We start from the raw sequence: 15666 nt of genomic DNA, 5'->3' as shown, positions 1-15666 counted from the left end.
GTGTTTCAGTTTGCCTTTTCAGCAGCAGTTTGGGAGAAAGAACCAGGCAGGCCCCTGTGTCTGGGCTACAGCAACCCCCAGAGCCACCCACTGAGGCACAGCATTTCCATTTGTCCAGCTGAAGCTGTGAACTGTCTTCTAAAACATCCCATTGTGCAAGAAGAGCAAGGTTTTGGTACATTTTCCTCTAGAGCTGCATGAAAAACCACCTGAGGATTATTGGCTTGGCCATTTCAGAAGCTGCAGGTACATATGGATGCAGACACCAGTGAACAGCAGTTTGGGGAGTCCCAAAGTGGGATGAACTGTCCCATACTTGTAGATTTACAGCTTTGGACAAGTGTCAAACATCACAACTTGCTTTTAAATTGAACCCTCTGTGGCTAATCTGAAATACTCTCCTTGTCCACCTAATTAAACTCTCTAAATCTTGGCAAACCCATAAGTGAAAGATGAGCAACAACTTGGAGTAAGTTCCTAAGGACATGTAGCATCAGAAGGGCCTTCTTTAATCCTTTGCTTCCTGACAGCAGCAGTAAGAAGCAAGCATGCAGTGCTTTTGAGCACCCATGGTTGTGTTCCTTGCAGTACTTGCAAGCTGAACACACAGATATTTCTGTAGCAGGTGCTATGGAAACAACGTCTTGGTGGGGATTTGGGAGTAACTTGGTTGACATTTTCTTCAAGAGGCCTAGGTTCTTGGCAGAAAAGAAGGAATTTGGGTATTGCTGCTGTTTCTGGAGGGGCCAGAGGAAGCTTGGCAGGGCAGGAGGCTCCACAGTTTGGGGGGAGAGCTGGAGAGAAGTCTGGGCTAAACCAGGAGAGCATCTGCAGGCTCTGTAAGCCCAGGAGGAGGAGGAGGATCCACAATGGTTTTGCTGTTTATTTGGCACCTTATTTACTTCAGCTACAAGGGAGAGTTTTCTCATCTCTTACAAGCCCAGCTTTCTTCTCCCTCCCAGCCCCACAGAAGGGGAGCTGTTGGCACTACAGAAACAGGAATCGTGTGCAGAGCAAGCAGTTGGCAGGGATCAGATGCAGCACATGAGCTTTGCCTTGTACCTTGCTTGGGTCATCACTGAGGGGCTGCAGCGTGGCCAGAGCTGGGGAAGGGGCTGGAGCACAAGGGGCTGGGAAGGGGCTGAGGGAATGGGGGTGCTCAGCCTGGAGAAGAGGAGGCTGAGGGCAGCCAGCAGCACTCTCTGCAGCTCCCTGACAGGAGGCTGCAGGGAGATGAGGGTCAGGCTCTGCTCCACAGTAATGACAGAACAAGAGGAAACCCCCTCAGGTTGCCCCAGGGGAGGTTGAGGCTGGAGCTGAGGCAGAACTGTTTCCCTGAGAGGGGTGTCAGCCCTGTGCCAGGCTGCCCAGGGAGCTGGGGCAGTGCCCAGCCCTGGAGGGATCCCAAAGCCGTGGAGCTGAGGTGCTGAGGCTGTGGGTCAGGGCTGGGCAGGGTGAGGGCAGGGCTGGGACTGCAGCAGCTTCAAGCTCTTTTCCAACCAAAATGATTCTATGGTTTGCACAACCACAGACTGAGTGAAGAAGGGGGTTGCTCTGGTGACCCTGTGGCATCTTTGTACAGGTGCTGGGCATCAATGCATGAGGCCTCTGTCTCCAGCAAAGATCCCACCCAGAGCTGACACAGCTTGTCTGCCAGAAAGAAATAAAGCCACCCCAAAACCTACCCCCAAACCCCAGCCTAGGTCATGTCAAGGGGAGCAGCAGAGCTGTGCCAGTCAAGAAGCATCTTCTACCAGCATCATTCCCACTGGGGAAACCACCAGCATGGGCATCAAAGACCCAAACCACAGGCAGAAGGAGGAGACAGATTAACTTGTGTATTCCCTGTAGAGCAGTTTCTGTGTGTGTGTGGTCACTCAGCCTCTGAGACTTTCCAAAGCAGCTGAGCCCATGGACAATAGCCTCAAGTAGCATTTGGACAGGTCACTTTTGTGGCACTTCTCAGCCTCATTTCCTGAAGAATGTGAACTGGGAAGGGAAAGGAAGAAGTGTGATGGATGGATCCACGTGTGTACACGTCAGACTTCATTACACAGAACTGTGCACTTGTGTAGGTAAGGAAGAGGTGAATCAGTGTTTCTCTTCTGGGAACATGCATGGTGTTTGGGCCTGGCATGCTTCACCTCTTCTGAGAGGCTGAATCCACTGAAAGGAGATGACTACTGGTGAAGCAAAGGGGTGAAACTTGTCTGAGTGCAGGCACCAATGTGCTATTAATAAGGCCCCTCTTTCTTTTCACATGTTCTGTGCTTCTTTCTCACTCTGCCTGCTCTCCACTGATCCAGACTGGGGGGGGAGTGGTGGTGGTGTTATTTTTAAAGTAGGTATTTTTTCCTTTCTCACCAGCTCTGTCAAAATATGGGACTTAACTCTAATAATAGTTGGCTTGAGCAGAGCTCTGCAGTTACACAAAGAGCTCCAACATCATGGGAAAAAGTAGTTTGTTCTGCTTTCCCTTTTCCTCTGAATCATTCTGTAAATTAAAGTGGGCTCTCAAGTGTTTTCAGGGAGCTTTAACCTTAGCTTGATGGCATATAGCTCTGATCTCTCTCCTTGCACTGGCAGGTGGATTTATCAAGGGCTCATGCCAGTTGCATATCTCAGATCTCCAGTTAAAACCTGAGCAGCTGCAGCATCACCTCTGTGCATGCAAAGGAGCAATGCCTGGGCTCTGACTCCATCTGGCTGTGACTGATGCCCTCAGGGATCAGTGGTGTTGCTACATCTGCGAGAAAGTGTCTGTTGGAAACTGTAAATTGATGTTAAAAGGGAGTGGAGCTGGACAATATTTGCTGGCAAATCCATAATGTTTGGCTTGGGCTCAGCTCTGGTGTGGTTCTGGGAGGATCTGCATCGAAAGGCAGATTGTCCACTGCTTGGACAAGATCTGTGCCATGATTCCACCAGAGATGCTACAGCAGCAGCTGAGGAAGGATGAATCTTCCTCCCCTCTCTGCCTCCATCTCTCTATCTCCTCCCTCCTCTTCTTCTTCCCCTCTCCCTGGCACTGAATTTAACTGCTGCAAACCACTGCCATTGCTGTGGCCTTTGGGACTTGCCTCATGAATCAGCCTCTGTCTGTGATTAACTGAGAAGACTTTGCTGATCTGAAGTTTCATCTGCTGGATTTCACTTAAGAAGCTGTGTCAGTGCCCTGCTCATTCTCCCTCAGCATTTAATCCTCTAACTGCACTAGGAAGCTTGCATCAAATTCTTTTCACTTGTTCTCACAGGGACTTGTTAAAGGAAAAGCAGCTGAAAGGCCTCTTGTTACCCACTTGCCCATCTGTTCCATCATCCCTAACTCTGATTTTTACCTTAGTAAATGGAATATCTGGGATATTTTTCTGGCAATGAGGTACCTTTGTGTCAAACCTGCTTCCTCTCAGCCCTGGGAATCAAACCCATTTCAAAGCTCTATTACATGGTGTCCTGTTTTGTTTTAATCTCCTGCTCTGCTGTCATCTAAAATCTCAAGTTCCTCCCCCAAACCCTTTGGGTTTTAAACAAGTTTGGTTTATTTGGAGGCATCTTTTCAGGGTGTTTGATTTCAGGGTCTATGTAGCTGAGTAAGAAGCAGCACTGACAACTACGAGCTGCCTTAGCTCCTAATAATGGCTGGAAGCTTCCTGCAGTGCTTAAATTTGCAGACCCAAAAAGTGGCAGAAGCTACAGGGGATATTAATAACATTCTCTGAGCTTTCTGGGTCTGACAGACGTGCGTCATCTACCTCCTCTGCTGCCCTGCCACCGGTGAGCACGTAAACAGTCCCTCTGCTTGCTTTTGTTCCTTCAAATTGGCTGGCAAAAGAGATTAGGAGCAGCAAATGAGACACCTCCCCTTTGTGAAGGTTGTTATTTCTCATCCAATAGGCAGAAGAAGCAAAAGGGCACTCCAAAGAGTGTGGAGGGCAAAGGTTTGTGTAGGACAGAGCCCATAAACTCCAGCATGTCCCTGCCACGCTGTGCCAAACACAGGCTGCTTGTTTCCAGGTGCAGGAGAGCCCAAGCTGGGGCTGCTCAGGTTTCATTCCTAAAAGAAAAGCTTTTGTAACATGCCTTAAGGATTGTTCTTTACAGGAAGCAAAAGTGCAGGTGAGGGAAAGGTGTGCCATTGCAGTAAAATACCTCCTCAGGCACCTCTGATCCTCAGAGCAATCCTGTTCAAAGGTAATTCTGCAGGGGGGGAGCTCAGGATTGGTGGTGACACAGCTGTTACAGCCTTCCTCTGCTTAGCAAGAACAGAACATAGTCTGGTGTAGCTGGTTGTGTTACTGCTCTGCAGTCCTCTGTCCTGTTTGGAGTTGCTGTGGGGGCATTTTGCAGGTCTGTTGGTGGTAACATTCCTTCTGATGCATTCATTCTGTTTGGGTTGGGACGTCACCAGCTCTCACCAGTGGGTTTGTGAGGAAGAAATGGTGAGCTGGTGTCAGGAGGAAGATTTTGTGTTGAGAATCATACATAAGCACAGTTAGGATGGGATTTAGGAGTCAGGCTTGGCTGCTAAGGGAAAAGGGAATGGGATAGTATGGTTGTTGTCCAAGCAAAACAGGTTCAGTCATAAATACCAAGTAGCTGGAGAACAAACATTGTTTGGAGATATGAGTCAGCCAAATGACTTTGAAAATAGCACATCTGCACAAGGAGAAACCTTGAACACCAAAAGAAACGAGTTTTACCCTCCTGACCATCCAGATGTCTGCATAAATAGAAGCAGATTCCTCTTGAATCCCTCTGACCCTGAGGCTCTCCAACTTATCTAGCGAGACAGCAGTTCCTGAGATGGATAAACTGCACTGCAGCCTTGCCTGAAGCGAGGAGCTTAGGTGTGCTGGTTAACAGCCACTCTGACTAGGAGGGGGCATAATTTCTTTAGCAATCAACAGAATTGTCCCCAGAGCTCAGGGGCAGGCAGGCTCTGCTGTGTGTGGCCCAGCCTGTGTCCAGTCTGCAGGTTTGGACGTGTTTCCATTGCAGCATCCAGGTGTTGTCAACATCTCTCCCTTCCTTTTGGAGATAGTGTGAGATAGACAGCCAGAAGCATGAGGGTGCTAAAAGGATTTAGGCTTGAGGGTTTTGGCCTTCAGGGTGTGCAGTGTGAGTGACAATGTTGGCATGGATGTACCCCTAAACTCTGCAGCCTCCATGGAACTGGGCTTTGGCTCTGAGTGCTGTGCACCTCTGTAGTTTTGGAGGTGTGGGAGTGCAGTTTAACCCTGTGCAAGGAACAAGAGACCTGTGGATAAACTTGAGTGCAGCCCTGTTCTTTGTCCCCCTGTTCTTTGCCCACAAACTGGAAGAGGATGGCAAGCACGGGTCCATCCCGATAACAGAGGTTGGAGAGAGGTCGTGGGTCATGTGGAGAGAAACCAGAGACCTGACATTCCCCAGATGGAGCTGTGTTTGGCTTTTCATTCCTTCTCTGATTGATCCCCCTGCCCTTTGTCTAGTGAGGGACCAAAAGCCATTGCCTGACCGAGGTTGAAAGGGCCATTGGGGATGGGGGCTGGTGGGCAGGGGAGGGCTGGGGCTGGCGGTGGCCCCTCGCAGGGCCTGGGCCTGCCTGTGCCTGGCACTGGGCTCACAGAACCACTCCAGGCAGGTTGTGGCAGGGAACAAGGAGAGAAAAAGGGTCAAGGGGACTGGCATGACAGCTGGGTAGATGAGGGGAGAGCAGTGGATGTCCTGCAGCTGGGGAGGAACAACCCCCTGGGCCAGCACAGGCTGGGGGTGACCTGCTGGAGAGCAGCTCCAGGAGAGGGACCTGGCAGTGCTGGCTGAGAAGAAACTGCCCCTGAGCAGCAACGTGGGCTCGTGGGCAAGAAGCCAACGGCAGCCTGGGGGCATCCAGCAGAGTGTGGGCAGCAGGGCCAGGGAGCTTCTGCTCCCCTTTGCTCTGCTCTGCCACAGCTGCTGAGGCCTCAGCTGGAGTCCTGTGGCCAGTTGTGGGCTCCCCAGCTGCAGAGGGACAGGGAAGTGCTGCAGAGAGGCCAGTGCAGGGCTGCCAAGATGCTCAGGGCACTGGAGCATCTTCCTTGTGAGGAAAGGCTGCGGGACCTGGGGCTGGAGAGAAGGCTGAGGGGAACCCTTCTCAATGCTGATAAATACCCAGAGGTGGGTGCTGAGAGGATGGGGACAGGCTATTTTGTGTGGTGGCTGGTGACAGGACAAGGGGTGATGGGCACAAGCTGGGGCACAGGAACTTCTGCTGGAGCAGGAGGAGAAACCTCCTGAGGTGAGGGAGCTGAGGTGAGGGTGCTGAGCTGAGGTTGCTGAAGTGAGGGTGCTGAGGTGAGGGAGTTGAGGTGAGGGTGCTGAGGTCAGGGTGCTGAGCTGAGGTGAGGTTGCTGAAGTGAGGGTGCTGAGGTGAGGGTGCTGAGGTGAGGGAGCTGAGCTGAGGTGAGGGTGCTGAGGTGAGGGAGCTGAGCTGAGGTGAGGGTGCTGAGCTGAGGTGAGGTTGCTGAGGTGAGGGAGCTGAGGTGAGGGAGCTGAGCTGAGGTGAGGTGAGGGTGCTGAGGTGAGGTGAGGGAGCTGAGCTGAGGTGAGGGTGCTGAGCTGAGGTGAGGGTGCTCAGCTGAGGTGAGGGTGCTGAGGTGAGGTGAGGGTGCTGAGCTGAGGTGAGGGAGCTGAGCTGAGGGAGCTGAGCTGAGGTGAGGGTGCTGAGGTGAGGGAGCTGAGGTGAGGTGAGGGAGCTGAGCTGAGGTGAGGGAGCTGAGGTGAGGTGAGGGTGCTGAGCTGAGGTGAGGGAGCTGAGGTGAGGGTGCTGAGCTGAGGTGAGGGAGCTGAGGTGAGTTGAGGGGGCTGAGGTGAGGGTGCTGAGGTGAGGGAGCTGAGGTGAGGTGAGGGTGCTGAGGTGAGGTGAGGGTGCTGAGGTGAGGGAGCCCTGGCCCAGGCTGCCCGGGGAGGGTGTGGAGGCTCCTCAGGAGGTTCCCAGACCCGCCAGGACACGTTCCTGTGCCCCCGAGCCAGGGGAACCCGCTGTAGCAGGGGCTGGGCTGGCCGCGCCGGGGCCGGGGCCGGGGCGGGAGGAGGGGCCGGGGCGGGGCCTGGCGCTGCCGCCTCGCCGGGGCGGGCAGAGCCGCGCAGGGACCCCCGCGCTCGGCGCCGGCCGCGGGGACTCGCTCGGGAGCGGCCGCCGGGGAAGGTAAGAGACGGGCTCGGTTCGTCCCCGCGCCGCAGCGTCTGCCTCAGCCAAGGCTCGCGTTGTGTGCCGAGGTCCCTGCGCCCACTTGTTGCTCGGTGACTGGCCGGCGGTTCGCGTTGCGGGCTGGGGCATCCGTGGCTTCGCGGGACGGTTTGGCTCTGACACGGCGCTGTGCCGTCTGTCCCGTGGCTTCTGCAGAGGGCAAACCCTGGCAGCACGTCTTTAAAAGCCACATCTCGGCCATCGCGGTATTGGGCAGATGAATAAAGTACCTGACGCTCGGTCATTCCCAGCGACCGGCCCGTTGGTTTGTGCCGTGGTTGGAGACCGTGAGGGATCTGTGCCCTTGGGCATGTTGCTTGTCTCGAAGCTTGGCTTCTCTTGCCAACCCGAGACCGGTTCCCTCCCACCCACCCCCCTGTCTGATTGCTTGGCTGCTCTTTCCCCTTTGCTAATCTCTGACTGCAGGTTTCTATTGCACCTTTCTGCTCCCAGTCCAGCCTTGTAAACTGGTTTATTGGACTTAATCTAAGTTCATGGGTGTGTAGCAAGCCGGAGCTGCTAAAGGGAGCCTTTTTCATGCCTGGGCTGATTTGTGTGAGGATTCCCACCCAAATCCCAGGGGAGAAGGCATTTCAGCTTGCAGGCCTCTTGCAGCACAGTCCAGTTTCTCCACAGGGATGCTTGGGGGCTGCAGAGATGTGAGATCAGTGCCTCCTGCTCAGATTTATACCTGGCTCCCAAAGAGGCAGCTGACAGATGGGAATATCTACAATTTGAATGTCAATAGGGGTTTGGTTTCTTTTGCATATCGCTTTATCTTATTGTTTCCCTTCCTTTCCCAGCCTGGCACTCAGGGGAGGGACAGAGGATACATTCCTAAGCCTTCATATTATTGATGGCGTTGTTGAGGATGAAGGGCTCTTCCTATTTAAAAATGCTAGTCCTTTGTCTGCTGGTGCCCCAGGGCAGCGAATGCACAGCTCTGGAAAATCCCATTCCCAGGGAGAGCAGTTACTGTGATCACAGCAGACACTCTGCAAGTCGCCACGGCTCGTCTGGTCACATTTGTTCAGAAAACCTCCTGGAAGCTCTAAGGCCATTTTTAAGGACTAAACGCCCTGCAGGATCTTATTTATGCCAGAGAAGAGAAGGAGGACTTGCCTTTCCTCTCTCCCCTGACTGCCTTTGTTCTGGGCAGCACCACAAGCGTGATAAGAGTCTGGTTTGAAATCACAGCAGGCAAAACAATGCAATATCTGCATTCCTTAGAAGGCAGATTTGAGTTTGCTGCAAATCCCCAAAGGTATTAGGCCCAGTTTTCATTCTCAATTGAGCTTTTTGGAGCTGTGTGAAGAGGGAAGATGTCACCTTCATCCTCTTTAAAGCTGTTGTGTCCCACCACTGCTGTATACAGTCATGGGAATGAGGCTCATGTCTCTTCTGGTCAATATAGTTTCCACTCTAGGCAGGTGGGAATTTTGCTTCCCAAGGCAAATTCATCTCAAGGCTTAATGCAGGTGTTAGTAGCTAAAGAACCAGAACAATATCAGCCCTGGGAAGAGCAGGTCATTTGTAAAGGAACTGGGCTGGGCTGTAAACAGCTGCCCTCTGGCTATCAAAAATGGAGATAAGCATCTTTGGCTGAGGGACTGGGAGGCAGCAGTGATGTTACTTGTCCTTCATACTTCAGATGAATCTGTATGCTGAGGATCTGTGGCTTAAGAAAGGAGGTAGTGTGCTTTGACCCAAGTCTCCTCCTTACTCCAGGTGGATTGCTCACGTCCCATCCTGATGGAATAAAAAGGTTCCTTCCCAAGGCCTTGCATAAGAGCAAACACCCTCTCACTCCAGGACTGGGCTCCATCTGCCAGACTCCTCTAATTATTCTGTTGTTTGTTGATTCAGGTCAGATGGTTTTTCATTGCTCCAGCCGAGCTGCTGCCGTGCAAAACTGGAGTAACCTGACTGCTGCAGTCACTCCAGTTATCCTGGTTTAGCTGCTGTCAGGACTGGGCTGAAGGGTGACTTGTGTGTGTCCAAAAGGACCTGATGTTTATTCAGAGCTGGCTCAAGTTGCTGTCAAGTTTTGGGGTGATCTCCTGCAGCACCACTGCCATATGCAGCAGAAGTATGCAATGATGTGGGGTGAGGCTCAAGCAGCCATGCTGCAGCTTCATTGAGACTGTTGAAGCCCTTTGATCAAGGAAGGATGCTGCATGCAGCACACACTTTGCCTACAAACCAGCAAGAGTTTGCAAGCAGTCAATTTGGCTGCTGTAGACAGGACAATCAACATTTGGGTTGGATTGGAATAAGGGGAGGTTGAGATCAGCTGTTAAGAAACCCCCTCTGTAAGGATGGGTAGCAGCTTGAGTGATGACCAGAGAATTGGGTGGGTTTCAGCACTGGAGAATGTTGAGTTGGACAAACATCTGGCAGAGGTGGCTGAGGTACAGTTGAACCTGCTCTGGTGTTAGGTGGCATCTTGGCTCTTGATTGTTCTCTCTCTCTTCCTTCTTTGCAAGTATCTGGAGAGTATCTAATAATACACAATTACCTGGTTGATCTTGGTGCTCACGTCATCGTTGATGTTGGTGCTGACCCAGATGTCCTTAATGCTGTGCACCACTTGAGATAAGGAACATGCAAACTGGCAACACCTTCCACAGTGCCTTTGGGGTTGGTTTCTTTTGGAGCTGTCTAAGGATCCCTTCAAGTTCCAGTAGCAAGTCCTCTTTAGTATGAGTTTAGGGCTTCCACACACGTTCTGATATCAAGATCTCTACTAGGTGTGGGTGCTGTGTGTGCTTGGGCCTGCAAGGTCAGATGATTATGATATCCCAAAGTGAACAGGAGGGAAAGACCAACACTTGGCTAGTTGTGCTTGTGACAATGACCTGAGTTCTTGAAGAGGCTCATTAATCCCTGAGATAAGCAAAAGGACTGCACTCATTACTCTGCAGAACACACAGAGGCTTAGCAAAATGCAGTGTGAATGAAAGAGGGGGGGAAAAGGTGTTCCAAGTGTCTTTTTTGGCCATTTTTCCTCCTAGCTCTATGTTTCCCAGTGTGCTCCCCTTGTCTCCCAGTCTTGCTTGCCCTGTGACCTCTCTGTGTCACCAGGGTTGCTGAATGCCCTCAGCTATCGTTTTGCTTTCAGCTCCCACTTGTCCTCCAGTTTTGCCCTCTGATAACTTGTTTCCTTTGAACTGCATCCCCATCTATTGATATTTCCTCACCCCCAACTGCAAGCCCTGGTGTTACCTAACCAAAGCCCATCCCTGCTGCTGCCTTGTCACTGGATTAGTCAGCGCTGCTTCCCCCCCCAACCCCTAAATACAATTGAAAGAGGTTAACAGAATTAATAGGTTGACCTTGTCAGCCCTTGAAACCTCTCTTCTTTCTCAGCTAGCCCTTCAACTACCTGATTTATATCTCCAAACCTTCTACTGCTTCCCTCAGGGTAGGTGTGCTGTGCTGCAGGGAGTTCCTTCAGAGCCTGTTTGTTCAGGAGGTCATGTTGTATTTATCTTAGTGCTCCCTTATGGCCTTAAAGTGTACAGAAAGATCAGACAGATCTTTAAACCTGGAAAGTGTTGCAGATTTCTTGCTATCAAACTTTCCCATCTGAGGCTTTTTTTTCCCTCCCATCTGAGAGTTTTTGCCCTGGGAAATAGCTCCTGGTTCTTGCATGCAACTGTTCAAACTGTAGGTGATCCTCGTGCATATGGTCACAGATGTGGGGTTGTAGTTAATCATGTTGAAAGCTGCTGGCCCAGCTCTGCTGTTAGCTCTTGAATGTGCAGGTTTCTGTCTTGTGGAAGAAGACTCAGAACCAACCACAGTGGGAGCTGACAGAGGTTACTGTATAACCTGAGCATGGAAAACCACGGCGGGAGCTGCCAAGCTGGTGCATCTCTGATGCCAGGCATCCCCCTGCTCACCAGTACTCCAGCTTTGAGCCAAAGGCTGCTGTTGGCATGGCCAAGGAGGAGTTGCAGTTGAGCTGAGTGTCTCTGAAAGCCTTGGGCAGATACTGGGATAAATGCAGCTTCCTTATTACTAGACTTTGTAAATAAGAACAACATCTCCTATCAGTTACAACGACCTACTTTACTCTCCATGCATCTGATGCTCTCTGAAGATCCCTGCTTAATCTTGGCTGGCTCTTGTCACCAGAGTTAATTTTAATGGGTTTTATCTGAAATGAATCACCTTTAACATATTTCATGGCTTTTTCTAACACAGAGGCCAGCCTTAACTGATAGCAGCCCTGGCACCAGATAAAACACTGCAGCATCAAAAAGCACCACAGCATTTTCACTTCATTTTTTTCTTTCAATAGAGCAAATCAGTGAGGAAACATTTCTGAAGGTTATTGGAGATAGAAGGCTATTTTTAAACTCTCCCATCTATGGGATTTGAAAACCTCTTCCTGCAGATCTTTGATGACCACCAAGGGAGCTCAGTGTGTAGACATCAGTGCACTTACTGCTGTGGAGCTTGCTTGGTCCTGCTTCAAAATCAGTGTCCTGTTCAAGGACTAAAGGACAGTGCTTGGTGGTGCATGGTTCCAGATTCTGGTTGGGGTTTTTAGGGCTGTATAAATTAACTACCAAAATAGCATCTGCCGTGGCAGGAGGAAAGAAGTAAAATGTCTTGTTGCTAAGGAACATGACAGAGAACTGGGAGATGTGACTCAATTCTTGGCTATGTATAATTTCTCTTCAGGAAGATGAGGGTCTGCAGAGGATGGGGTTTTATTCCTTAGTGTGAAGGGATAGATGTTAAAAACATTTACTGAGGAGGGGCTGAGATAAAGGATGCTGTGTGGGGAACCTGCAGAGCTCAGGCCACTCACACTCAGTTCAGTGTGTTCCTCAGTGTTTGCAGAAGTGGGAGCACAGGAGATATGTGACAAAGCCAAACCCAGCATCTCATCCTCTCAGTCCTGTTGCTCTTTCTCTCCCTGCAGCAGAGTTTCATTTTAGAGGAGAGTGGATCTTGAGGAGCCAAAAGCCTGGGCAGATTTCAGCTTGATTTGCTGTAAATCTCTTTTCAGAGAGGATGCCTTTTGCTTGTGTTTTGTGCTCCCAGGCTGTGCTTTCTGAATAACATTCCCACACCTTTTTTCCAGCTTTGATGTTTGGGTTTTTTTTGGCCTGTTGCAGTTTGTTTATCTATTTTAAACCATGCAGCCCCACGTGTGCTTGCTGTTGACCTCAGCATCACGCTGTCCTGGCAGCAGGGGACAGACTGGGGACAGACTGGGTTCTGCAGCACGTGAAATCACTGCTCACCATCAGAGAAACAAACTGTGTGCTGGGGAGGGAGTCAGTCTCTGCTCCCCAAGTGAGGGGACAGAAGGAAACAGGCTCAAGTTGCCCCAGGGGAGGTTGAGGCTGGAGCTGAGGCAGAACTGTTTCCCTGAGAGGGGTGTCAGCCCTGTGCCAGGCTGCCCAGGGAGCTGGGGCAGTGCCCAGCCCTGGAGGGATCCCAAAGACACACAGATGAGGTGCTGAGGGCCATGGGGTAGTGCTGGGCTGGGCAGGGTGAGGGCAGGGCTGGAACTCCAGCAGCTCAAAGCTCTTTTCCAACCAAACCAATTCAATGTTTCCCAAAAGATCCTTGTGAGCTTTCAGTGGATTCCCAGAGTAACCCAGGAGAAAACACATTGAGCTGAACAACTGCCATCAAACTGCTTTGGCTGACAGTAAACAAGTCTATCCTGAAGTGCCTTCTCAATCTGAGCCATTAAGATGAACAAGCCCTGCTTTTAATGAACTAATTGTTATTTAATAGCTTTTATCAACCTGGGGAAGGGGGGGAAGTGGATTTCTGGCCTCCTTTATACTCCAAAAGCTCAGTGGTAAAGCAACAACAGCATGGTTTGCTGATAAGTGTTCCTCAGGGAAGTACAGAGTATGGCAGTGCCCCAAAACCACATGAGAACACCTGGCACAAGTATTCCTGTTTTGTTCCCTCCCTTCCCACTGTGCAAAGGCTTTGGCCAGAGTAGTTATGTCAGCTAAGGGTGTGCTGGTTCTTTTTCTCACTCCTAATTCATGCCAGCAAGACTTCAAGAGCAGCCCAGCCTCAGGTGGGGTTTCTTTTGGTTGGGTTTTGATCAGGCTCCTGGGGTTTTTTTGGTGCCACTCTCCAACTCTTCTATTTGTCTTTGTTCCAAGTAAACACAAGGAGCTAGTCCTTTGGTGCTGAGGTGATGGAGCCCTGGCCCAGGCTGCCCAGGGAGGGTGTGGAGGCTCCTCAGGAGGTTTCCAACCCCACCTGGACACGTTCCTGTGCCCCCTGAGCCAGAGGAACCTGCTGTAGCAGGGGCTTGGGCTGGATGAGCTCTGCAGGGCCCTTCCAGCCCCCACGACTCTGGGATTGTGTGATTCTTAGGAAAGCCTCTGCTTCTTGGTAAGCAGTTTGCTTTATAGTACTTCAATCTGAGCTGGAAAATGGATTTATCTTATCCCCTATTTATTGGTGGGACAGCACAGGTAGAAAAGGGCTGTTGACTTTATCCACATCTCCTCAGATTGTAGCAACTGTAAGTTGTTTCTGCCTTGATTCCATAACTGCCTCACATTCCCTAATTCTGGGGTTTGGCAATGGGTGTAGGAGTGGAGGACAAGGACTTGGAGAACACTGCTGGCTGGTGCTGTCCCCAGTGAGGCAGCAAAGGTGTGGGGCCAGTGTTTGGGAAGCACAAAACATTTCTTCTGCAGAATATTTAGTAGCAACCTTGGCATTGATGCTTCTCCAGAAACTGCTTTTACCTTCATTTAAACCAAAATCCAGCCTCTCTTAGGGTGCTTTGGGGGTCAGGTGCTGTCAGAGGCCTGGGAAGCAGGATGGAAGGCATTTCAGCTGGTGGCACAACGGCAGGGTACCTGACAGCCTCCTGAGCTCTTGGGGCTTACAAGCATAGCTTATCCATATCAGAAACCTCCTTGCTTTTTCTTTTTATCCTTTGTTTTTGTAAGCTGTCAGCAAAGAGATGACTGTGTGGATTTTCTTGCTCTGTTCTCTTTCTCATCCCCACCCAAGAGAAGCCAGACTCCTCTCAGTGAATCATCCTTGCGTAGGTATCAAACCCTCAAGTTGGTTTAAGGCTCAGGCAGAAGGTGGGCAGAGGTTCAGGGAAGAGGAGGGTGGGCAGCTGTGCTTCACCAGGGAACCATGCAGAGGTTGATAGCTGAGTTCCTGGTGCCTGAACCTGCTCAGGCATTGCCCTGGACTCTTGCAGGGATCTGCTTAATGACACAGAAAACAAGGCAGTTGTTTTAACCTGGACTGAGTGGCTTCAAGGCAGAGCAAATTTATCACTCACATCTCTCTCCTGGTGAGTGAGGTAAAGAAGCATCAATCCAAGCACCTTTGGATCATGGAAGTGTACCCATTACAGCTTTATTTCTGGTGTTAAGGCCTGAAGTGACACCCAAAAGTCTCTTGTTGACCTGAGCACACCAGCATTAGACTTTGTCCAGTCCTGGAAATGCATTTCTCTGGTTTAAATCTGTTACCAGATGGGCTCCTTCCTCATTCAGTGAGCTACTTCATGAAGAGCTGTCTGTGGAGTCAGGGACATGATTCAGAGGGAAAACATACCTGTTAGTAATGGTTTTATTTGGTTCTCATCAAAGCATCTGTCTGGGGTCGTTTTCAGAGGAGCCCCAGGGTGTGAGGCTGGGAAATTCCACAGTCAGGATGACACTTGTCTCCATTTACCCCTGAGTGGGGATGATAAATGAGCCTTTGCTTTACTGTGATGATGGATACCACCAAAATCTATCCCAGCTTTGTTTGGCACTCATTTGCTGTATGTAATTAAAAAAACAACCCTCATCAAACTGAAAACATCCCTTTAATTAAAGCCCCTGTAGCCACAGTTTGTCATGCTCAAGGCATCTGCCTTTGCTTAAATGATTTGGGCTTGTTGAGAAGGGAGTTTGGAGGGAGGTTGTAGGATTTCATGTGTTCAGACGTATTTGACTGCTACAGGTCAGAGTGATGTCCTGCTGCTAAAAGGGATTTGATCCCAAACCAGAACTCAGAGGTAGAAATATGGTCATTGGAAGCAAGTTTGTTACAAACAGAGGGACTGCTTCAATACCTGGTAAAACAGCAGGGGAAATACTCAGCTAGGGATTAAAACACAGTGAAGTGTACCATGATATCACCTTGTTCTTGGGACAGGGGTTTTCCTGTTGTGTGGTTGAAGAATACCCTGCCTGCCTGTGTGAACCATCACTGCACAAATGCCTTTGGCTGAGTCCCAAAGCCACTCACAGATAGCTGTACATCTTACCCAGCAGCAGCACTCAATTGCTCTGGCACCAAGGATCTTCCTGGCTTTACTTTAGTTGTTTGAAAGCCCATTCCCCTGCTGGGATTTGATTGCAGGACTCTGGGGTTTTACTGCAGGGGAAATACAGGGTTGTGTTCTGGGATGTGAGAGAGAGGAGCAGGGCAGAGCCATGGCCGTATTG

The 15666-nt window shown here is 50.5% G+C and overlaps 1 protein-coding gene across 4 annotated transcripts in view; it reads left to right on the top strand.

The window, feature by feature from the left end:
• The window catches only part of ARHGAP32 (Rho GTPase activating protein 32), a 221410-nt gene that overhangs the window by 174982 nt on the left and 30762 nt on the right, over window positions 1-15666 (top strand). The window contains exon 1 of one of the 4 annotated variants that reach the window (XM_062014053.1): window positions 7098-7165. The exons of the other annotated variants lie outside the window; for them this stretch is intronic. The gene's annotated coding sequence lies outside the window, so the exon portion shown is untranslated. Of the gene's footprint in view, window positions 1-7097; window positions 7166-15666 lie in introns of those variants that run through there. 4 annotated transcript variants of the gene reach the window in all.

This window comes from Colius striatus, chromosome 23, assembly GCF_028858725.1.
Source record: "Colius striatus isolate bColStr4 chromosome 23, bColStr4.1.hap1, whole genome shotgun sequence".
NCBI lineage: Eukaryota > Metazoa > Chordata > Aves > Coliiformes > Coliidae > Colius > Colius striatus.
Note: the sequence above shows the minus strand (reverse complement) of the source record. Positions and strands in the feature narration are given on the sequence as shown.